Source organism: Procambarus clarkii, chromosome 71, assembly GCF_040958095.1.
Source record: "Procambarus clarkii isolate CNS0578487 chromosome 71, FALCON_Pclarkii_2.0, whole genome shotgun sequence".
Classification (NCBI taxonomy): Eukaryota; Metazoa; Arthropoda; class Malacostraca; order Decapoda; family Cambaridae; genus Procambarus; species Procambarus clarkii.
This window is the reverse complement of record NC_091220.1, coordinates 27,006,780-27,033,675: the sequence shown is the minus strand read 5'-3', so window position 1 is coordinate 27,033,675 and position 26,896 is coordinate 27,006,780.

Sequence of the window (26,896 nt, the reverse complement as noted above, 5' to 3'; positions counted from 1 at the left end):
TACATTTACAAAACCCTGTTCTTAAATGCAAACCATGCTCTGAAAGTCTCCCTGGACAGATGTAATAGGACCCATTATCACCACACCAGAAATAAATATCTCTTTGATATCCCCAGGGTCAAACTTAATCTGTGTAAACACTCTATGCAAATTAAGGGACCTAGTCTATAGAACTCACTCCCTAGTGAATTGAAAAACTGTAAAACTTTTGCCTTATTTAAAAGTAAAACCAAAAAGTACCTAACTTCAACTTCTTAGTTTCCTACACTGAGCTTTAAATTTGCTCTGTACCTAGTGTTACCCAATCTCCTAATTTTTATGTAATATCAAACAACCTTATCATTGTGTTCATTGCTGTCTTCTTTTATGTGCTAGCCATATGCTGTATTGTGACTACCAATTTTTGTCAACTACCATTCAAGCTGTCATTGCAATCAATCTTATATTGTTTCTGCTGTATTGTGCCTACCAATTTGTTGTCAACTACCATTCAAGCTGTCATTGCAATCAATCTTAGCTACCTATGTGCTTTAATATACTGTACCTTCAATTTTCTCTCATCTTCTTTTTTTTTCATTTCATGTAATCTGTTATCATTTTTTTGTCTATAAATTTTGCAAGTATTTACCTCCTTAAAATTTTATTAGATTAAGGACCTGCCCGAAACGCTGTGCGTGCTAGTGGCTTTACAAGACTGTAATTACCATATTTGTATCCTCACATTCCTTATGTACATTCTTGTATATGCATAAATAAATAAATAAATAAATAATACTCTTGATTATAAATATTTCACTGAAGAGTTTATTGAAGGCAGATTGGCATTTATAACTGTCAGTCAAGTTAATATGAAATTTAAATTTATATTACTCTAGAAATTTACATCACTCTAAATTTACCAGAAATATATATTACTCTAGCCTAACTTTATCAGTTATGCTGTAATTGTCTTGGAATAATATTTTACCCGATTTACCTGAGGGCCACTAACCCTAGTGGCCTCGATAAAAACGGAAAGCTGGCAGCTTGTTGAAGGTTCCCTTCCCCCCCTCCCCAATTTTCCTTGATTTTCTCCAGGTATATTTTGAAATTCAGCACATTTTGGCAGTTATGGCGTTGGCGGGTAGTCAGTTCCATCGATCAATAACCCTGTGGGTGAAAAAGCCTGATTCAAAGTTATATTAGCTTGATTAGCAATAATATTATCCTGATTCGTATAATCCTCTGTCAATTATATTATCCAAACTGGCAATTATATTAAGATGATTGTGAATTACATAAACCTTACTGGCAATTATATTAGCATGACTATCAATTTATATCAACATATTTATTTATGTTGTGGTGCTCGTGGGTTCTATTACATCTATCAATGGAGAGTTTCCGATCAGGATTAGCATTTAGGAACAAGGTTTTGTACATGTAAATAGCACAAGAGAATGTGTAGAGCGAGTGTATATGTAGCATGTTCAGGGATTTATACAGAGAGGCTGTGTGTTGTTTGAAGACATTTTTTTTTTTTTTTTTTTTTTTGAGATATATACAAGAGTTGTTACATTCTTGTACAGCCACTAGTACGCGTAGCGTTTCGGGCAAGTCCTTAATCCTACGGTCCCTGGAATACGATCCCCTGCCGCGAAGAATCGTTTTTTCATCCAAGTACACATTTTACTGTTGCGTTAAACAGAGGCTACAGTTAAGGAATTGCGCCCATTAAATCCTCCCCGGCCAGGATACGAACCCATGACATAGCGCTCGCGGAACGCCAGGCGAGTGTCTTACCACTACACCACGGAGACTGCTCTTACCACTACACCACGGAGACTGCACATATTGTTCTGATAACAGATTTTTATTGGGTGGTGATGAGCATCAGGTAATTTGCAGTGGATGAATGAACCCCATGCACAGATACCATATGTTCACATACCTACCCTAATTTTCAAAGAAACCTCTAAATTTTTAGCTCCAGCCATTTCATTGCTCTACAAATCATTTGATCTCCAAATCTTTCCTGATATTCTAAGGGGAAAAAAGCAAGAGTAACCTTAGTCAATTAAAGTGTCAATCTCACTGAAGTCAACAATTATAGACCAATATCAACTCTGCAGATTTTGTCTAAAATATTTTAAAGAGTTAATCTACAAGCAGCCTTAATCCTATTTAGCAAAACAAAATTTACTTAGTTCTTGCCATAAATGTTTCAGGCCCAAAAAAGGACCAATCATGCACCGATTAGTATGATTAACTTTATATATGCAACTCTTGGAAGAAATGAGTACCCTTGTTCATTTATTTGTTGACCTACATTAAGACTTTTTTACACTGTTAACACATTAACTTTCTTAAATTACAACATTACAGAGTAAGAGGTTAATCCCTCCAATACCAACAGCCTTACCTTAGTGACAGGCTCCAGTATGTCTCTGTGAATGATTCCAATTCACCCACTCTACCTATTAACACTGGTGTTACACTGGGCAGTATCACTTCACCCTCTCGTCTTTCTCATCTCTCCCTCCCTTTCCAGCCCGTTGCCATCATGAGGGGGCTTGGTTGGCGGATGCTAGAGTGTGATGCTCCATGGGACAGTGTCCTCTGTACTTTTGAAGCCTAATGCTCCTGCTGCCTTCTTCACTAATTGTGCTTTTTCCTATTAGTTTAATTTTTCCTTCCCAATTCTCCTGTTTAATTGCTATTTCCTTGTGACTTTTGCAATTCTTGATTATTATAATAATAATAATAATAATAATAATAATTTTTATTTAGGTAAAGGTACATACATAAAGAGATTTTACAATGTCTGTTGGCTTTATAGATAGAGCTAGTACATACAATGCCTAAAGCCACTATTACGCAAAGCGTTTCGGGCAGGAAAAAACACTAATGACTAAAGCTTAAAACTAATGGGTAAAAAGAATAAAATGTGTTGAGTACAAATAAAAATAGAGGTAAAAGAGGGGGGAACATTGTTGAGAAAGAGCACAAATACAATTACAAATTATTACAGAAAATTACATTCAAACAGCGTTGATTTGTAAAAAAAAAAAAAAAAAAAAAAAAAAAAAACATACATGGGTTGACAACAGAGGGGTAAGGTAGGTTACAGGGAATTTATTAGGTATAGCTTCGTTTTTAACTTAAACTGGTTGAGAGAGGTACAGTCTTTAACATGGTTGGGAAGGTCATTCCGCATTCTGGGCCCCTTGATTTGTAGAGCATTTCTGGTTTGATTAAGTCGTACTCTAGGAATATCAAAACTGTATTTATTTCTGGTGTGGTGCTCATGGGTTCTGTTACAACCTTCTATGAAGCTTTTGAGATCAGGATTGGCATTATAGTTTAGCGTTTTATATATGTATAATACACATGAGAGAATGTGCAGTGACTTAATGTCTAACATATTCAGAGATTTGAGTAGGGGTACCGAGTGATGTCTGGGGCCAGAATTGGATATTGTCCTAATAGCAGCTTTGTGTTGAGTAATTAGAGGACGTAAGTGATTTTGGGTAGTAGAGCCCCAAGCACAAATACCATAGTTGAGATATGGATAGATAAGGGAGTAATAGAGAGTCACCAGGGCAGGGCGTGGTACATAATATCTGATCTAAGAAAGAATGCCCACAGTTTTTGAAACTTTTTTTGATATGTTTAGAATGTGTCCCTGGAAATTCAGCTTTGGGTCAATGAGAATGCCAAGGAATTTGCCATCTAATTTGTTACAAATTTGGGTATTGTTTATTTTGAGATTAATTTGATTAGAGGATTTATTGCCAAACAGAATATAGAAAGTTTTGTCAATGTTAAGGGTGAGTTTGTTGGCAGTTAGCCACAGATGGACTTTATTTAGCTCAGTATTTACTGTGGCATTTAGAGCAAGGGGATCAGGACTGGAGTAAATGAAGGTTGTGTCGTCAGCAAATAGAATTGGTTTGAGGTGTTGGGAGGCATTTGGAAGGTCATTAATGTAGATGAGAAAGAGGAGAGGGCCAAGTATGCTGCCCTGGGGAACACCAATGTTGATGGGTAGGGTGGGAGAAATTGTATTATTCACAGAAACACATTGGCGTCAGTGGAATTAATAGGCTTTAGGTACAGAGACTGTGGATAGTTCCCTGTAAGATAGTCCTTAATGTCAGTACTGGAAGATGGAATATCATTAGCAAGGGATGAACCAATGGAAGAGAAGAACCTATTGAACTCAATAGCAAAATCAGAGGCTGAAAGCTGACCATCGTTATTAGACAGGAGAGTCGGTTTGTTATTTAAAGACTTCTTTGATCCCAATATTTGTGAAATTGTTCTCCAAGTTTGTTTAATGTTGCTCTTTATTTGGGTAAATTTATCTTCGTAGTATTTAGATTTGGCTCGTCTAATTATCTTAGATAGCAATAATGAGTAATTCTTTGAGAATTCTTTGGAGACAATTCCTAACCTATACTTCTTCTCAAGGTCATGTTTATTATTAATAGATTTAAGTATTCCCTTTGAAAGCCAGGGATTGTTAAGCCTTTTGGTTGTGACTTGTTTTGTAAGCATAGGACAGTGGGTATTATAAAGGCTAAGAGTTTTTTGAAGAAAAGATTGAACTGCTAGGTTGATGTCCTCTATGTTACCTAACTCGGACTCCCAGTTGACATTATCAGTAGCAGTTATAAAATTGTCTATAGCAGTTTCATTGTGTAGTCTAAAACGTATCTCTCTTGACTCAAGAGGTGGTTTTCTAATGTTAGTTAAGAGAAATGTGGGGTAATGGTCTGTAGTGCTATCGGTGATTATACCTGAAGTAAGCGGAGAGGTTATGTTTGTCCAGATGTGATCTAGAGTCGTGGCAGTGCTATCAGTGATTCTAGTAGGTCTAGTGATTAAGGGTATGAGGAAGCAGGAATTCATACAGTTGAGGAAGCTAACAGCAGTAGTGTGTTCTGGCTCGCAGAGGTCAATATTAAAGTCCCCTGCGATAATTAGGTGGTTTTTGTTCAGTCTGTTATCAAGTATTAGATTTCTAAGGTTTGAGTTGAATTCGGACACATCAGTGTTAGGAATTCTATAAACTGCACCCACAGACAGGATAGACTCGGCACCCTTGACTCTGAAGCTGGCGAAGATATACTCCCCATAGCAGTCTCTAGTTCTAATTTCTTTTAAGCATGTTAGTTCTTGGTGGTAGTAAAGAGCAGTGCCACCACCTCTCTGAAGTTGACGACAGTTGTGAATTGCTGAGTAGTTAGGCATGTTAAGGAGTTGAGTAGTATCCTCTTTCAACCATGTTTCAGTAAGTATAATAAAAGATAATTCTTTTAGAGAATTATTCTTATTAATTATTCTTATTCTTCTGAATTATTCTATTAAAAGAGAATTATTCTTTCAGATGTTTTCTTCTGTTTAGACACAGGGTTTTTGGGGAGGCACACCCTCTCACCCGTAAAACTGTGGTACTCGGCATTGTCGAGCAAGAGGACACCTTTATTGTCAATATTTTCCTTCATTGCTGAGCCCAATTATATCGTGCTGAGCTTCCATTATATCTTGACGGACTGATGATTCCTATGGTTGCGATTGTAGGGCGTATATCTACAGTGCACCCCTGGGGGGGGGCCTTTGTCTTGTTGGGTGTCCTATCCTCTAATTGTGGCTCCATGGTGGGTATGGGGCCTTGTTTGTCGATGAAATGTTTACACATTCATTTACATGCTAATATCTGACCCTCTTTTTAACTTCTAAGACGTGAAGGGTTGGGAGACCAGGCCCCCCAAGTCGGACTGTGATGGAAAGCTGGGCTCTGTAGCCCACACTACATTGGTCCCAGATCAGGCAGCTCCTGACTCTCCCTGCTTGATGGGGTTCTGGGAGCTCTTCTACGACCTGACTTGTGAGTGCTTGGTCCACCAGGTCCCAACTACCCCTATCTGCTCCCCCTCCCACCTCTGTGGCTGGGTTGAGCCCCAAGCTCCCAATGATGACCACCTCATCACATGGAGTGGCTCCATCACTCATTGTAACAACTGGGCCTCTTTGCCCCCCCCCCCCTCTTTTACTGGGGGTGCTCGGTGCTGTTCCCCCCGTAGTCACACTCACAGGATTCCTTCCAGTTCTAATATGTTCCAAGCTTTATTTGGTTCTGCTACAAGGACTAAGTATTTTGATCTTAGTTATGTTGATTCTACTCGTCCTGATGATTTATTCGTCCATAAACACCTAGTTGATTTGGTGGATACCTTTGTCATTTTTATCCCCTCGCCTACTGATACATGTTTCATTGCAGCTCCTTCTCGGGAAGCAACTGTCTACTTAGCCTCGTTGTCCTGCATTGGGAAACCCCGGTTCGGATCTCCAAAAATGCCTAGTTAAATGCTAGGATTTACACAGTTATTCTCCCGCACCATGTAGCGACTGGAGATAGCTGTTAATGCTGTCAATCAGAGCTATCGATGTGCTTTAATATACCTAGTAATCTCTCATTTTTTTTTTACAAAGTATCTGTCAACTTTTTATAAATTTTGCTACAATTTACCTACTTAAATTATCTGTTAGATTAAGGACCTTCTCGAAACGCTGCATGTACTAGTAGCTTTACAAGAATGTAAACACCATGCTATGTACCCCTAACAAACCCAATGTTCCTTGCGTGTGTGTGTGTGTATACATATATATATGTCGTACCTAGTAGCCAGAATGCACTTCTCAGCCTACTATGCAAGGCTTGATTTGCCTAATAAGCCAAGTTTTCATGAATTGTTTTTCGACTACCTAACCTAACCTAACTTTTTCGGCTACCTAACCTAACCTAACCTATATAGATAGGTTAGATTAGGTTGGGTAGGGTTGGTTAGGTTCGGTCATATATCTACGTCAATTTTAACTCCAATATAAAAAATTGACCTCATACATAATGAAATGGTAGCTTTATTATTTCATAAGAAAAAAATTAGAGAAAATATATTAATTCAGGAAAATTTGGCTTAATAGGCAAATCGGGCCTTGCATAGTAGGCTGAGAAGTGCATTCTGGCTACTAGGTATGACATATATATATATATATATATATATATATATATATATATATATATATATATATATATATATATATATATATATATATATATATATATATATATATATATATATATATATATATATATATATGACAATGTCAGACCACGGAGGAAAAATGAAACAGGAATTTCCTTAAGTACTTTCGTATATTAAATACATCTTCAGAAGGTCATTTTACAGATCGAGTGATGGGTATAAATAGGCAGGAGAGAGTGGTGAAGTAAGGTGAGGTACAATACTTGGACAACGCAGACGGCCCATTGGCCCATCAGATGCACCCAATTGGCCCATCCGATGTAGCCCAATGGCCCATCTGATACAGCAGACATACAAGCATAATACATAGGTAATTATAACATAAAGAGGTAAATATATACAATAAATTAGTGAGACAAATGTTTTTCAATGATCCTACTTAAATCGCCCTTTAGCTGATCTATTAGAAATGGATCTAAGTTATATAGACCACTGCTAATATTCAAATTACTTTCTTTGGTGATCTGTATCAAAGCATATTCAATTATGTTTCTGTTATAGGTGCTTTTACAATTTCTTAGAGAAGAAGCACTCTCCCAATCAATTTGGTGAGCTTTTTCTGACAAATGCACAAACAAAGCATTAGACAATTGGCCATGTCTTACAGAGTATTTATGTTGCGATATTCTACATTTTAATATTCTACATTGAGCTGTTCGCCATACAACAGGCATTCGCATATGTGATTGCACAAAACACTCAAAATGCAATCATACACACAGACTCAAAAGCTGCACTTCAAACACTAGGACAAAAACAGTGGAAACATAATGTGGAAATAATTACCACCATTTTGTATCAAGGAGCAGTCGCTAAAGGCAAAGGCCTCAACATAACTTTAAACTGGATCCCATCCCATATTGGAATCCCATTAAATGAAAAAGCTGATGAAATTGCCAAATTGGCAACTCGTCATCCAGTGATACATAAAACAATTCAACCCAGCCTAGAGAACATAAAAAACATCATCACCAAAAAACTCTCACATCTCAACAAAGCCGACCTACACCAGAGAATAGCTGAAGGTTCGCCATCTGCAACATGGTATCTTCAGGCAACCAAATTAGAAAGGTTAAATATCCCAAAAGGAATCCACAGGGAAATAGCAGTTAGGCTATATAGACTACGTCTAGGTTACAGATGCAACTGGGAGATTGGTGAACCCCGACAGAGAGAGTGCATCTTCTGCCAAACTGTCACAGAAAAGCCATTACTTCACTATCTTCTGGAATGTGAAGCAACCAATGACCTTAGAAGAGCTTTAAGAGTTCCTGAATCATGGAGTGGCCACCCTGAAGCCATCAACACAGCCACTCTCCTGGTCAACAAAGGTGTCCAGCAGCTGGACACCCTCATAAAGACTGTGAAGCAGTATCCTCCCCCACGATAACAGCTTGATGGTTATATGCAACCTCAGAACACTGGGAAAAAAAGAAAAAATTGTACCACTTACGGGCTATTCATGCCCGTGCCACCTCTTGGGTGGCTTAATCTTTATCAATCAATCTGTAAAATGACCTTCTGAAGATGTATTTAATATACGAAAGTACTTAAGGAAATTCCTGTTTCATTTTTCCTCCGTGGTCTGACATTGTCACATTCTTAATCACGTGTTTATTTTCGTTATATACACACACACATATATATATATATATATATATATATATATATATATATATATATATATATATATATATATATATATATATATCTATATATATATATATATATATATATATATATATATATATATATATATATATATATATCTATATATATATATATATATATATATATATATATATATATATATATATATATATATATATATATATATATATATATATATATAGTAGTAGGCATCCTTCAGTCTCGGGAGACTATGGAGTTGCGCCCTAGTTGTCAATCCTGGTGCAGCGTCTGGTGTGTCTGATGAGGCCAATCCGAGAGTGGCAGTCCATCTCACACCGAGCACAAACGAAGTCCGATTCTGGTCTGTCTTCCTGGTTACCGGCTTTCCTTCTCTGTCTCTTTGCCTCCGATTCCTTGGCAAGTGACTCCTCGAACTTGGAGAGACCTCGTTGAACAGACTGCCTCCAGGCTGAACGGTCTGCAGCCAGTGTCTCCCATATAGCAAGATCGACGTCCATGGCTTTCAGGTCCCTTTTGCATACGTCTTTGTACCGTAGCTGGGGCTTGCCTACTGGACGCTTTCCCTGCCTCAGCTCTCCATACAGGAGATCCTTGGGGATCCTGCCGTCGCCCATTCGCACAACGTGCCCGAGCCAGCGCATTCGTCTCTGTTTCAGCATTGTGTACATGCTGGTGATTCTTGCTCTCCCCAAGACGTTGTTGTTTGTCACCTTGTCCTGCCAGGTGATGTCCAAGATGTGTCTAAGGCAGCGCATGTGGTAGGCATTCAGCCGTCTTTCCTGACGGGCACGGAGTGTCCAAGACTCACTGCCATAAAGGAGAGTGCTCAGGACACAGGATCTGTAAACCTGAATCTATATATATATATATATATATATATATATATATATATATATATATATATATATATATATATATATATATATATATATATATATATATATATATATATATATATATATATATATATATATATATATATATATATATATATATATATATATATATATATATTTAATAACCTAGAAGGGGTACCACCTCTGGTGCAAGTGTAGGGACCCATAGCCTCGGAGAAGAAAATAAAGAGTACTCAGAAAAGACCTTGTGGATCCTTACCTTGAGGTTACCTTGAGGTGCTTCCGGGGCTTAGCGTCCCCTCGGCTCGGTCGTCGACCAGGCCTCCTGGTTGCCGGCCTGATCAACCAGGCTGTTGGACGCGGCTGCTCGCAGCCTGACGTACGAGTCACAGCCTGGTTGATCAGGTATCCTTTGGAGGTGCTTATCCAGTTCTCTCTTGAACACTGTGAGGGGTCGGCCAGTTATGTCCCTTATGTGTAGTGAAAGCGTGTTGAACAGTCTCGGACCTCTGATGTTGATAGAGTTCTCTCTCAGAGTACCAGTTGCACCTCTGTTTTTCAACGGGGGTATTCTGCACATCCTGCCATGTCTTCTGGTCTCATGTGATGTTATTTCTGTGTGCACGTTTGGGACCAGCCCCTCTAATATTTTCCACGTGTAAATTATTATGTACCTCTCCCGCCTGCGCTCAAGGGAGTACAGTTTTAGGCTCTTTAGGCGGTCCCAATAGTTTAGATGTTTTACTGAGTGGATTCTAGCAGTAAAGGATCTCTGCACGCTCTCCAGGTCAGTAATTTCTCCAGCTTTGAAAGGTGCTGTCATTGTGCAGCAGTACTCCACTCTAGAGAGCACAAGCGTTTTGCAAAGTATCATCATCGGTATAGCATCTCTAGTGTGAAAAGTTCTTGTTATCCAACCTGTCATTTTTCTTGCAGTTGTGACGGCTACTTTATTGTGTTCTTTAAAGGTAAGGTCTTCCGACATGAGTACACCCATATCCTTTACATTGCCGTTTCGTTCTATGTTATGATTTGCCTGAGTTTTGTACGTGGTTTCCGTTTTTATATTTTCATTTTTTCCATAGCGCATGAGCTGGAACTTATCTTCGTTAAACACCATATTATTTTCTGTAGCCCATAGAAAGACCTAATCTACATCTGACTGGAGGTTCGCCGTGTCCTCTATGTTGCCTACTCTCATGAAGATCCTAGTGTCATCTGCAAAGGATGATACAGTGCTATAGGTTGTGTTCTTGTCTATGTCCGAAATGAGGATGAGAAAAAGTACTGGAGCAAGCACAGTACCCTGGGGGACTGAGCTCTTCACGGTTGATGGGCTGGATTTTATTTTGTTGACTATTGCACATTGGGTTCTGTTGGTCAGGAAATTGTAGATCCATCTGCCTATTTTTCCGGTAATTCCTTTTGAACGCATTTTATGTGCAATAACATCATGGTCACAATTATCAAAAGCTTTTGCAAAATCTGTGTAAATTACATCCGCGTTATGTTTGTCTTCCATAGCATCTAATGCCATATCATAGTGGTCCAGCAACTGCGACAGGCAAGAGCGCCCTGTTCTGAAACCATGTTGTCCGGGGTTATGGAGTTGCTGTGATTTCATGTATTTTGTGATTTTACTTCTTAGCACTCTCTCAAAAATTTTTATGATGTGCGATGTTAGCGCTATCGGTCTGTAATTTTTTGCCTCTGCCTTATTTCCTCCTTTATGAAGTGGTGCTATCTCTGCTGTTTTTAGTATATCAGGAATAACGCCAGTATCTAGGCTTTGTCTCCACAGAATGTGGAGGGCCTGCGATAGTGGTTTTTTACAGTTCTTTATGAATATGGAGTTCCAAGAATCCGGGCCTGGTGCAGAGTGCATAGGCATACTGTTTATGGCTTCTTCAAAATCCAGTGGGGATAGGGTGACGTCTGATATATGATTTGATGTTGGTATCGTATCCATGAAAAATTCATTTGGGTTATCAATCTTTAGTGTGTTTAATGGCTCGCTGAAAACAGAGTCGTACTGCGTCCTCAGTAGCTCGCTCATTTCTTTGTTGGCATCGGTGAAAGTTCCATCTCCCTTTCGCAGGGGCCCGATACTAGATGTGGTTTTTTATCTTGATTTTGCATAGGAGAAAAAATATTTCGGATTTCTTTCTATTTCACTGATGGCCTTTTGCTCTCTTTGCCTCTCCTGGGTTTTGTATGATTCTTGTAGCTTCCGTTCAATTGTTTCTATTTCTCTACCTAACCTTCTTCGCCGTTCTTGAGATAGGGTGTGACTCTCAAGTTGTTCCGCGATTCGTTTTCTTCGCCTATATAGGGAACGACGTTCCCGTTCCAATCTGCATCTCTTCCTCTTTTTTCTTAGAGGTATGCGGTTTGAACATATTTCTAGTGCTACTGAGCTTATTTTTTCCAGGCACTGGTTCAGGTTTGCATTTTATAGCTGTTCTTCCCAGTTTATTTCTGTGAAGTCCTGGTTTATTTGCTCCCAGTTTATCTGTTTATTATTGAAGTTGAATTTGCTGAAATCTCCTCCACCGGGAATCTGGACTGGTTTTGAAGGTCTACTCCCCATGGATGCCATAACTTTAATTAAGTTGTGATCTGAGTAACAGGTATTTGTAATCATTATGTTCCTGATCAATTCATCATTATTAGTGAAAATGAGGTCCAGCGTGTTCTCCTTCCTAGTTGGTTCTACTATTAGCTGGTTTAAGGCAAACCTGTCGCACATCCGTAGCAGGTCATTTGCATGTGCCTGTTCATTTAGGCTACTTCCTGGTATTCTTTCTGATATTACTGTATTAGCCAGGTGCTTCCATTTCAGGTGCCGTAGGTTGAAGTCCCCAAGCAGGATGATGTTCGGAGCTGGATTTGTGAGGTTTTCCAAGCAGTGTTTTATTTTCATTAGTTGGTCTTTAAACTGCCGAGGGTTTGCCTCCGGTGACTTATGTACACGGACAATAACTACATTTAAAATCTCTATTTTGATTATCAGCACTTCCACCATATCATTTGAGGTGTTTAGCAGCTCAGTACAGATGAGTGTGTCTTTGATGTAGAGGCTGACCCCACCCTGAAGCCGGTGTTTCCTATCACATCTGAAAAGATTGTACTCTGAGATCCATATTTCACCATCATGGTAGTCCTTTGTGTGGGTTTCTGTTAGGGCTGCAAACACTGCATTTGCCTCATGAAGGAGACCATCTATAAATTGAAAATCCTCTATAAATCCTCACTGAACACTTTGATATTTTCTTCTCCTTCCACCCCTATTCCTTTGGTATGTGTGTATATATATCTAATTTTATTTGAAAATGTCATTACACAAAATATATATATATATATATATATATATATATATATATATATATATATATATATATATATATATATATATATGTCGTACCTAGTAGCCAGAACTCACTTCTCAGCCTACTATTCAAGGCCCGATTTGCCTAATAAGCCAAGTTTTCCTGAATTCATATATTTACTATAATTTTTTTAATTATGAAATGATAAAGCAACCCTTTTCTCTATGTATGAGGTCAATTTTTTTTTATTGGAGTTAAAATTAACGTAGATATAGGACCGAACCTAACCAACCCTACCTAACCTAACCTAACCTATATTTATAGGTAAGGTTAGGTTAGGTAGCCAAAAAAAGCTAGGTTAGGTTAGGTTAGGTAGGTTAGGTAGACGAAAAAACATTAATTCGTGAAAACTTGGCTTATTAGGCAAATCGGGCCTTGAATAGTAGGCTGAGAAGTGCGTTCTGGCTATTAGGTACGACATATATATATATATATTATAAATACATTATATACATATGTATATATATATATATATATATATATATATATATATATATATATATATATATATATATATATATATATATATAATATATATATATTTAATGTTAAATATGACCAAAAAGGTAAGATTAATATATCTAACACAAATTTTCTCAGTATTTCTTATGTTTCTTTTCACTGTGAATGGTAATTGAAAAATCAATTCGCTAAAATTCATTTTTATTTCTAGTCTGACGCAACGCCTGAACGCGTTTCGTAATAACTTATTACATTTTCAAAGATTCTAGTTTACACACACAATTGTAACCTGTAAACACGCATTATACATCCATACTTATACTCACATTTGGGTGAGGTGATATGGTACAACAGTTTTGAGTGGGGTGAACAAACTTGTGACAAGCACAAGACAAAACATGGAACAATGGGTATAACTTGGATAAGAGAACATAAGAATGGAAGTAACTGCAAACGGCCTATTGACCTATACCTCTATATTGGTTCGGAGTCTTGAAGTGGGTAGAACATACAGTAGTTGTGTATTAATTGGCTGTTGATTGCTGGTGTTGACTTTTTGATGTGTAGTGCCTCGCAGATGTCGAGCCTCCTGCTATCGCTGTATCTATCAATGATTTCTGTGTTGTTAAGATTTCTCTGGGGATGGTTTTTTTGTGAGAAGAGATTATATGTTCCTTGATGGAGCCTCTATGGAGATTATATGGAGAACCTTATAATCACTTCTCACAACCATATATATATATATATATATATATATATATATATATATATATATATATATATATATATATATATATATATATATATATATATATATATATATAAATATATATATATGCAAACAAGCCTGAATGGTCCCCAGGACAATATGCAACTGAAAACTCACACCCCAGAAGTGACTCGAACCCATACTCCCAGAAGCAACGCAACTGGTATGTACAAGACGCCTTAATCCACTTGACCATCACGACCGGACAAAATGAGGTGATAGCCGAGGCTATTTGAACCACCCCACCGCCGGCACTCGGATAGTAATCTTGGGCATAGCATTTTACCAAATCACCTCATTCTTTGGGGCACACGTGAGGAACACAAATGCGAACAAGCCTGAATGGTCCCCAGGACAATATGCAACTGAAAACTCACACCCCAGAAGTGACTCGAACCCATACTCCCAGAAGCAACGCAACTGGTATGTACAAGACGCCTTAATCCACTTGACCATCACGACCGGACAAAATGAGGTGATAGCCGAGGCTATTTGAACCACCCCACCGCCGGCACTCGGATAGTAATCTTGGGCATAGCATTTTACCAAATCACCTCATTCTTTGGGGCACACGTGAGGAACACAAATGCGAACAAGCCTGAATGGTCCCCAGGACAATATGCAACTGAAAACTCACACCCCAGAAGTGACTCGAACCCATACTCCCAGAAGCAACGCAACTGGTATGTACAAGACGCCTTAATCCACTTGACCATCACGACCGGACAAAATGAGGTGATAGCCGAGGCTATTTGAACCACCCCACCGCCGGCACTCGGATAGTAATCTTGGGCATAGCATTTTACCAAATCACCTCATTCTTTGGGGCACACGTGAGGAACACAAATGCGAACAAGCCTGAATGGTCCCCAGGACAATATGCAACTGAAAACTCACACCCCAGAAGTGACTCGAACCCATACTCCCAGAAGCAACGCAACTGGTATGTACAAGACGCCTTAATCCACTTGACCATCACGACCGGACAAAATGAGGTGATAGCCGAGGCTATTTGAACCACCCCACCGCCGGCACTCGGATAGTAATCTTGGGCATAGCATTTTACCAAATCACCTCATTCTTTGGGGCACACGTGAGGAACACAAATGCTATGCCCAAGATTACTATCCGAGTGCCGGCGGTGGGGTGGTTCAAATAGCCTCGGCTATCACCTCATTTTGTCCGGTCGTGATGGTCAAGTGGATTAAGGCGTCTTGTACATACCAGTTGCGTTGCTTCTGGGAGTATGGGTTCGAGTCACTTCTGGGGTGTGAGTTTTCAGTTGCATATTGTCCTGGGGACCATTCAGGCTTGTTCGCATTTGTGTTCCTCACGTGTACCCCAAAGAATGAGGTGATTTGTTAAAATGCTATGCCCAAGATTACTATCCGAGTGCCGGTGGTGGGGTGGTTCAAATAGCCTCGGCTATCACCTCATTTTGTCCGGTCGTGATGGTCAAGTGGATTAAGGCGTCTTTTACATACCAGTTGCGTTGCTTCTGGGAGTATGGGTTCGAGTCACTTCTGGGGTGTGAGTTTTCAGTTGCATATTGTCCTGGGGACCATTCAGGCTTGTTCGCATTTGTGTTCCTCAAGTGTGCCCCAAAGAATGAGGTTATTTGGTAAAATGCTATGCCCAAGATTACTATCCGAGTGCCGGCGGTGGGGTGGTTCAAATAGCCTCGGCTATCACCTCATTTTGTCCGGTCGTGATGGTCAAGTGGATTAAGGCGTCTTGTACATACCAGTTGCATTGCTTCTGGGAGTATGGGTTCGAGTCATTTCTGGGGTATGAGTTTTCAGTTGCATATTGTCCTGGGGACCATTCAGGCTTGTTCGCATTTGTGTTCCTCACGTGTGCCCCAAAGAATGAGGTGATTTGGTAAAATGCTATGCCCAAGATTACTATCCGAGTGCCGGCGGTGGGGTGGTTCAAATAGCCTCGGCTATCACCTCATTTTGTCCGGTCGTGATGGTCAAGTGGATTAAGGCGTCTTGTACATACCAGTTGCGTTGCTTCTGGGAGTATGGGTTCGAGTCACTTCTGGGGTGTGAGTTTTCAGTTGCATATTGTCCTGGGGACCATTCAGGCTTGTTCGCATTTGTGTTCCTCACGTGTGCCCCAAAGAATGAGGTGATTTGGTAAAATGCTATGCCCAAGATTACTATCCGAGTGCCGGCGGTGGGGTGGTTCACATAGCCTCGGCTATCACCTCATTTTGTCCGGTCGTGATTGTCAAGTGGATTAAGGCGTCTTGTACATACCAGTTGCGTTGCTTCTGGGAGTATGGGTTCGAGTCACTTCTGGGGTGTGAGTTTTCAGTTGCATATTGTCCTGGGGACCATTCAGGCTTGTTCGCATTTGTGTTCCTCACGTGTGCCCCAAAGAATGAGGTGATTTGGTAAAATGCTATGCCCAAGATTACTATCCGAGTGCCGGCGGTGGGGTGGTTCAAATAGCCTCGGCTATCACCTCATTTTGTCCGGTCGTGATGGTCAAGTGAATTAAGGCGTCTTGTACATACCAGTTGCGTTGCTTCTGGGAGTATGGGTTCGAGTCACTTCTGGGGTGTGAGTTTTCAGTTATATATATATATATATATATATATATATATATATATATATATATATATATATATATATATATATATATATATATATATATATATATATATAACTTTTTAGACACTCAACCCACCAGGAGACTCGAACACTGGCCAACAAGGTGGCAGTTGCATGCTGTATCCACTACGCTATACTTCAAAGCCATAAAGAGAGGTAGGAATTCTGGGGTATTTAACCAACCAGAATTCCAATCCTCTCCCAGGCGATGAGATAGTGTGGGACCTCGGATGCTCTTTCATCGGTTCCTGTTATATGGGAAAACTCAGTGCCAAATGCTTAATGCACAGACTACCCTATTCCAGTAGCTGAAGTTTATAACTTTTTAGACACTCAACCCACCAGGAGACTCGAACACTGGCCAACAAGGTGGCAGTTGCATGCTGTATCCACTACGCTATACTTCAAAGCCATAAAGAGAGGTAGGAATTCTGGGGTATTTAACCAACCAGAATTCCAATCCTCTCCCAGGCGATGAGATAGTGTGGGACCTCGGATGCTCTTTCATCGGTTCCTGTTATATGGGAAAACTCAGTGCCAAATGCTTAATGCACAGACTACCCTATTCCAGTAGCTGAAGTTTATAACTTTTTAGACACTCAACCCACCAGGAGACTCGAACACTGGCCAACAAGGTGGCAGTTGCATGCTGTATCCACTACGCTATACTTCAAAGCCATAAAGAGAGGTAGGAATTCTGGGGTATTTAACCAACCAGAATTCCAATCCTCTCCCAGGCGATGAGATAGTGTGGGACCTCGGATGCTCTTTCATCGGTTCCTGTTATATGGGAAAACTCAGTGCCAAATGCTTAATGCACAGACTACCCTATTCCAGTAGCTGAAGTTTATAACTTTTTAGACACTCAACCCACCAGGAGACTCGAACACTGGCCAACAAGGTGGCAGTTGCATGCTGTATCCACTACGCTATACTTCAAAGCCATAAAGAGAGGTAGGAATTCTGGGGTATTTAACCAACCAGAATTCCAATCCTCTCCCAGGCGATGAGATAGTGTGGGACCTCGGATGCTCTTTCATCGGTTCCTGTTATATGGGAAAACTCAGTGCCAAATGCTTAATGCACAGACTACCCTATTCCAGTAGCTGAAGTTTATAACTTTTTAGACACTCAACCCACCAGGAGACTCGAACACTGGCCAACAAGGTGGCAGTTGCATGCTGTATCCACTACGCTATACTTCAAAGCCATAAAGAGAGGTAGGAATTCTGGGGTATTTAACCAACCAGAATTCCAATCCTCTCCCAGGCGATGAGATAGTGTGGGACCTCGGATGCTCTTTCATCGGTTCCTGTTATATGGGAAAACTCAGTGCCAAATGCTTAATGCACAGACTACCCTATTCCAGTAGCTGAAGTTTATAACTTTTTAGACACTCAACCCACCAGGAGACTCGAACACTGGCCAACAAGGTGGCAGTTGCATGCTGTATCCACTACGCTATACTTCAAAGCCATAAAGAGAGGTAGGAATTCTGGGGTATTTAACCAACCAGAATTCCAATCCTCTCCCAGGCGATGAGATAGTGTGGGACCTCGGATGCTCTTTCATCGGTTCCTGTTATATGGGAAAACTCAGTGCCAAATGCTTAATGCACAGACTACCCTATTCCAGTAGCTGAAGTTTATAACTTTTTAGACACTCAACCCACCAGGAGACTCGAACACTGGCCAACAAGGTGGCAGTTGCATGCTGTATCCACTACGCTATACTTCAAAGCCATAAAGAGAGGTAGGAATTCTGGGGTATTTAACCAACCAGAATTCCAATCCTCTCCCAGGCGATGAGATAGTGTGGGACCTCGGATGCTCTTTCATCGGTTCCTGTTATATGGGAAAACTCAGTGCCAAATGCTTAATGCACAGACTACCCTATTCCAGTAGCTGAAGTTTATAACTTTTTAGACACTCAACCCACCAGGAGACTCGAACACTGGCCAACAAGGTGGCAGTTGCATGCTGTATCCACTACGCTATACTTCAAAGCCATAAAGAGAGGTAGGAATTCTGGGGTATTTAACCAACCAGAATTCCAATCCTCTCCCAGGCGATGAGATAGTGTGGGACCTCGGATGCTCTTTCATCGGTTCCTGTTATATGGGAAAACTCAGTGCCAAATGCTTAATGCACAGACTACCCTATTCCAGTAGCTGAAGTTTATAACTTTTTAGACACTCAACCCACCAGGAGACTCGAACACTGGCCAACAAGGTGGCAGTTGCATGCTGTATCCACTACGCTATACTTCAAAGCCATAAAGAGAGGTAGGAATTCTGGGGTATTTAACCAACCAGAATTCCAATCCTCTCCCAGGCGATGAGATAGTGTGGGACCTCGGATGCTCTTTCATCGGTTCCTGTTATATGGGAAAACTCAGTGCCAAATGCTTAATGCACAGACTACCCTATTCCAGTAGCTGAAGTTTATAACTTTTTAGACACTCAACCCACCAGGAGACTCGAACACTGGCCAACAAGGTGGCAGTTGCATGCTGTATCCACTACGCTATACTTCAAAGCCATAAAGAGAGGTAGGAATTCTGGGGTATTTAACCAACCAGAATTCCAATCCTCTCCCAGGCGATGAGATAGTGTGGGACCTCGGATGCTCTTTCATCGGTTCCTGTTATATGGGAAAACTCAGTGCCAAATGCTTAATGCACAGACTACCCTATTCCAGTAGCTGAAGTTTATAACTTTTTAGACACTCAACCCACCAGGAGACTCGAACACTGGCCAACAAGGTGGCAGTTGCATGCTGTATCCACTACGCTATACTTCAAAGCCATAAAGAGAGGTAGGAATTCTGGGGTATTTAACCAACCAGAATTCCAATCCTCTCCCAGGCGATGAGATAGTGTGGGACCTCGGATGCTCTTTCATCGGTTCCTGTTATATGGGAAAACTCAGTGCCAAATGCTTAATGCACAGACTACCCTATTCCAGTAGCTGAAGTTTATAACTTTTTAGACACTCAACCCACCAGGAGACTCGAACACTGGCCAACAAGGTGGCAGTTGCATGCTGTATCCACTACGCTATACTTCAAAGCCATAAAGAGAGGTAGGAATTCTGGGGTATTTAACCAACCAGAATTCCAATCCTCTCCCAGGCGATGAGATAGTGTGGGACCTCGGATGCTCTTTCATCGGTTCCTGTTATATGGGAAAACTCAGTGCCAAATGCTTAATGCACAGACTACCCTATTCCAGTAGCTGAAGTTTATAACTTTTTAGACACTCAACCCACCAGGAGACTCGAACACTGGCCAACAAGGTGGCAGTTGCATGCTGTATCCACTACGCTATACTTCAAAGCCATAAAGAGAGGTAGGAATTCTGGGGTATTTAACCAACCAGAATTCCAATCCTCTCCCAGGCGATGAGATAGTGTGGGACCTCGGATGCTCTTTCATCGGTTCCTGTTATATGGGAAAACTCAGTGCCAAATGCTTAATGCACAGACTACCCTATTCCAGTAGCTGAAGTTTATAACTTTTTAGACACTCAACCCACCAGGAGACTCGAACACTGGCCAACAAGGTGGCAGTTGCATGCTGTATCCACTACGCTATACTTCAAAGCCATAAAGAGAGGTAGGAATTCTGGGGTATTTAACCAACCAGAATTCCAATCCTCTCCCAGGCGATGAGATAGTGTGGGACCTCGGATGCTCTTTCATCGGTTCCTGTTATATGGGAAAACTCAGTGCCAAATGCTTAATGCACAGACTACCCTATTCCAGTAGCTGAAGTTTATAACTTTTTAGACACTCAACCCACCAGGAGACTCGAACACTGGCCAACAAGGTGGCAGTTGCATGCTGTATCCACTACGCTATACTTCAAAGCCATAAAGAGAGGTAGGAATTCTGGGGTATTTAACCAACCAGAATTCCAATCCTCTCCCAGGCGATAGTGTGGGACCTCGGATGCTCTTTCATCGGTTCCTGTTATATGGGAAAACTCAGTGCCAAATGCTTAATGCACAGACTACCCTATTCCAGTAGCTGAAGTTTATAACTTTTTAGACACTCAACCCACCAGGAGACTCGAACACTGGCCAACAAGGTGGCAGTTGCATGCTGTATCCACTACGCTATACTTCAAAGCCATAAAGAGAGGTAGGAATTCTGCGGTATTTAACCAACCAGAATTCCAATCCTCTCCCAGGCGAAGAGATAGTGTGGGACCTCGGATGCTCTTTCATCGGTTCCTGTTATATGGGAAAACTCAGTGCCAAATGCTTAATGCACAGACTACCCTATTCCAGTAGCTGAAGTTTATAACTTTTTAGGCACTCAACCCACCAGGAGACTCGAACACTGGCCAACAAGGTGGCAGTTGCATGCTGTATCCACTACGCTATACTTCAAAGCCATAAAGAGAGGTAGGAATTCTGGGGTATTTAACCAACCAGAATTCCAATCCTCTCCCAGGCGATGAGATAGTGTGGGACCTCGGATGCTCTTTCATCGGTTCCTGTTATATGGGAAAACTCAGTGCCAAATGCTTAATGCACAGACTACCCTATTCCAGTAGCTGAAGTTTATAACTTTTTAGACACTCAACCCACCAGGAGACTCGAACACTGGCCAACAAGGTGGCAGTTGCATGCTGTATCCACTACGCTATACTTCAAAGCCATAAAGAGAGGTAGGAATTCTGGGGTATTTAACCAACCAGAATTCCAATCCTCTCCCAGGCGATGAGATAGTGTGGGACCTCGGATGCTCTTTCATCGGTTCCTGTTATATGGGAAAACTCAGTGCCAAATGCTTAATGCACAGACTACCCTATTCCAGTAGCTGAAGTTTATAACTTTTTAGACACTCAACCCACCAGGAGACTCGAACACTGGCCAACAAGGTGGCAGTTGCATGCTGTATCCACTACGCTATACTTCAAAGCCATAAAGAGAGGTAGGAATTCTGGGGTATTTAACCAACCAGAATTCCAATCCTCTCCCAGGCGATGAGATAGTGTGGGACCTCGGATGCTCTTTCATCGGTTCCTGTTATATGGGAAAACTCAGTGCCAAATGCTTAATGCACAGACTACCCTATTCCAGTAGCTGAAGTTTATAACTTTTTAGACACTCAACCCACCAGGAGACTCGAACACTGGCCAACAAGGTGGCAGTTGCATGCTGTATCCACTACGCTATACTTCAAAGCCATAAAGAGAGGTAGGAATTCTGGGGTATTTAACCAACCAGAATTCCAATCCTCTCCCAGGCGATGAGATAGTGTGGGACCTCGGATGCTCTTTCATCGGTTCCTGTTATATGGGAAAACTCAGTGCCAAATGCTTAATGCACAGACTACCCTATTCCAGTAGCTGAAGTTTATAACTTTTTAGACACTCAACCCACCAGGAGACTCGAACACTGGCCAACAAGGTGGCAGTTGCATGCTGTATCCACTACGCTATACTTCAAAGCCATAAAGAGAGGTAGGAATTCTGGGGTATTTAACCAACCAGAATTCCAATCCTCTCCCAGGCGATGAGATAGTGTGGGACCTCGGATGCTCTTTCATCGGTTCCTGTTATATGGGAAAACTCAGTGCCAAATGCTTAATGCACAGACTACCCTATTCCAGTAGCTGAAGTTTATAACTTTTTAGACACTCAACCCACCAGGAGACTCGAACACTGGCCAACAAGGTGGCAGTTGCATGCTGTATCCACTACGCTATACTTCAAAGCCATAAAGAGAGGTAGGAATTCTGGGGTATTTAACCAACCAGAATTCCAATCCTCTCCCAGGCGATGAGATAGTGTGGGACCTCGGATGCTCTTTCATCGGTTCCTGTTATATGGGAAAACTCAGTGCCAAATGCTTAATGCACAGACTACCCTATTCCAGTAGCTGAAGTTTATAACTTTTTAGACACTCAACCCACCAGGAGACTCGAACACTGGCCAACAAGGTGGCAGTTGCATGCTGTATCCACTACGCTATACTTCAAAGCCATAAAGAGAGGTAGGAATTCTGGGGTATTTAACCAACCAGAATTCCAATCCTCTCCCAGGCGATGAGATAGTGTGGGACCTCGGATGCTCTTTCATCGGTTCCTGTTATATGGGAAAACTCAGTGCCAAATGCTTAATGCACAGACTACCCTATTCCAGTAGCTGAAGTTTATAACTTTTTAGACACTCAACCCACCAGGAGACTCGAACACTGGCCAACAAGGTGGCAGTTGCATGCTGTATCCACTACGCTATACTTCAAAGCCATAAAGAGAGGTAGGAATTCTGGGGTATTTAACCAACCAGAATTCCAATCCTCTCCCAGGCGATAGTGTGGGACCTCGGATGCTCTTTCATCGGTTCCTGTTATATGGGAAAACTCAGTGCCAAATGCTTAATGCACAGACTACCCTATTCCAGTAGCTGAAGTTTATAACTTTTTAGACACTCAACCCACCAGGAGACTCGAACACTGGCCAACAAGGTGGCAGTTGCATGCTGTATCCACTACGCTATACTTCAAAGCCATAAAGAGAGGTAGGAATTCTGGGGTATTTAACCAACCAGAATTCCAATCCTCTCCCAGGCGAAGAGATAGTGTGGGACCTCGGATGCTCTTTCATCGGTTCCTGTTATATGGGAAAACTCAGTGCCAAATGCTTAATGCACAGACTACCCTATTCCAGTAGCTGAAGTTTATAACTTTTTAGACACTCAACCCACCAGGAGACTCGAACACTGGCCAACAAGGTGGCAGTTGCATGCTGTATCCACTACGCTATACTTCAAAGCCATAAAGAGAGGTAGGAATTCTGGGGTATTTAACCAACCAGAATTCCAATCCTCTCCCAGGCGATGAGATAGTGTGGGACCTCGGATGCTCTTTCATCGGTTCCTGTTATATGGGAAAACTCAGTGCCAAATGCTTAATGCACAGACTACCCTATTCCAGTAGCTGAAGTTTATAACTTTTTAGACACTCAACCCACCAGGAGACTCGAACACTGGCCAACAAGGTGGCAGTTGCATGCTGTATCCACTACGCTATACTTCAAAGCCATAAAGAGAGGTAGGAATTCTGGGGTATTTAACCAACCAGAATTCCAATCCTCTCCCAGGCGATGAGATAGTGTGGGACCTCGGATGCTCTTTCATCGGTTCCTGTTATATGGGAAAACTCAGTGCCAAATGCTTAATGCACAGACTACCCTATTCCAGTAGCTGAAGTTTATAACTTTTTAGACACTCAACCCACCAGGAGACTCGAACACTGGCCAACAAGGTGGCAGTTGCATGCTGTATCCACTACGCTATACTTCAAAGCCATAAAGAGAGGTAGGAATTCTGGGGTATTTAACCAACCAGAATTCCAATCCTCTCCCAGGCGATGAGATAGTGTGGGACCTCGGATGCTCTTTCATCGGTTCCTGTTATATGGGAAAACTCAGTGCCAAATGCTTAATGCACAGACTACCCTATTCCAGTAGCTGAAGTTTATAACTTTTTAGACACTCAACCCACCAGGAGACTCGAACACTGGCCAACAAGGTGGCAGTTGCATGCTGTATCCACTACGCTATACTTCAAAGCCATAAAGAGAGGTAGGAATTCTGGGGTATTTAACCAACCAGAATTCCAATCCTCTCCCAGGCGATGAGATAGTGTGGGACCTCGGATGCTCTTTCATCGGTTCCTGTTATATGGGAAAACTCAGTGCCAAATGCTTAATGCACAGACTACCCTATTCCAGTAGCTGAAGTTTATAACTTTTTAGACACTCAACCCACCAGGAGACTCGAACACTGGCCAACAAGGTGGCAGTTGCATGCTGTATCCACTACGCTATACTTCAAAGCCATAAAGAGAGGTAGGAATTCTGGGGTATTTAACCAACCAGAATTCCAATCCTCTCCCAGGCGATGAGATAGTGTGGGACCTCGGATGCTCTTTCATCGGTTCCTGTTATATGGGAAAACTCAGTGCCAAATGCTTAATGCACAGACTACCCTATTCCAGTAGCTGAAGTTTATAACTTTTTAGACACTCAACCCACCAGGAGACTCGAACACTGGCCAACAAGGTGGCAGTTGCATGCTGTATCCACTACGCTATACTTCAAAGCCATAAAGAGAGGTAGGAATTCTGGGGTATTTAACCAACCAGAATTCCAATCCTCTCCCAGGCGATGAGATAGTGTGGGACCTCGGATGCTCTTTCATCGGTTCCTGTTATATGGGAAAACTCAGTGCCAAATGCTTAATGCACAGACTACCCTATTCCAGTAGCTGAAGTTTATAACTTTTTAGACACTCAACCCACCAGGAGACTCGAACACTGGCCAACAAGGTGGCAGTTGCATGCTGTATCCACTACGCTATACTTCAAAGCCATAAAGAGAGGTAGGAATTCTGGGGTATTTAACCAACCAGAATTCCAATCCTCTCCCAGGCGATAGTGTGGGACCTCGGATGCTCTTTCATCGGTTCCTGTTATATGGGAAAACTCAGTGCCAAATGCTTAATGCACAGACTACCCTATTCCAGTAGCTGAAGTTTATAACTTTTTAGACACTCAACCCACCAGGAGACTCGAACACTGGCCAACAAGGTGGCAGTTGCATGCTGTATCCACTACGCTATACTTCAAAGCCATAAAGAGAGGTAGGAATTCTGGGGTATTTAACCAACCAGAATTCCAATCCTCTCCCAGGCGAAGAGATAGTGTGGGACCTCGGATGCTCTTTCATCGGTTCCTGTTATATGGGAAAACTCAGTGCCAAATGCTTAATGCACAGACTACCCTATTCCAGTAGCTGAAGTTTATAACTTTTTAGACACTCAACCCACCAGGAGACTCGAACACTGGCCAACAAGGTGGCAGTTGCATGCTGTATCCACTACGCTATACTTCAAAGCCATAAAGAGAGGTAGGAATTCTGGGGTATTTAACCAACCAGAATTCCAATCCTCTCCCAGGCGATGAGATAGTGTGGGACCTCGGATGCTCTTTCATCGGTTCCTGTTATATGGGAAAACTCAGTGCCAAATGCTTAATGCACAGACTACCCTATTCCAGTAGCTGAAGTTTATAACTTTTTAGACACTCAACCCACCAGGAGACTCGAACACTGGCCAACAAGGTGGCAGTTGCATGCTGTATCCACTACGCTATACTTCAAAGCCATAAAGAGAGGTAGGAATTCTGGGGTATTTAACCAACCAGAATTCCAATCCTCTCCCAGGCGATGAGATAGTGTGGGACCTCGGATGCTCTTTCATCGGTTCCTGTTATATGGGAAAACTCAGTGCCAAATGCTTAATGCACAGACTACCCTATTCCAGTAGCTGAAGTTTATAACTTTTTAGACACTCAACCCACCAGGAGACTCGAACACTGGCCAACAAGGTGGCAGTTGCATGCTGTATCCACTACGCTATACTTCAAAGCCATAAAGAGAGGTAGGAATTCTGGGGTATTTAACCAACCAGAATTCCAATCCTCTCCCAGGCGATGAGATAGTGTGGGACCTCGGATGCTCTTTCATCGGTTCCTGTTATATGGGAAAACTCAGTGCCAAATGCTTAATGCACAGACTACCCTATTCCAGTAGCTGAAGTTTATAACTTTTTAGACACTCAACCCACCAGGAGACTCGAACACTGGCCAACAAGGTGGCAGTTGCATGCTGTATCCACTACGCTATACTTCAAAGCCATAAAGAGAGGTAGGAATTCTGGGGTATTTAACCAACCAGAATTCCAATCCTCTCCCAGGCGATAGTGTGGGACCTCGGATGCTCTTTCATCGGTTCCTGTTATATGGGAAAACTCAGTGCCAAATGCTTAATGCACAGACTACCCTATTCCAGTAGCTGAAGTTTATAACTTTTTAGACACTCAACCCACCAGGAGACTCGAACACTGGCCAACAAGGTGGCAGTTGCATGCTGTATCCACTACGCTATACTTCAAAGCCATAAAGAGAGGTAGGAATTCTGGGGTATTTAACCAACCAGAATTCCAATCCTCTCCCAGGCGAAGAGATAGTGTGGGACCTCGGAT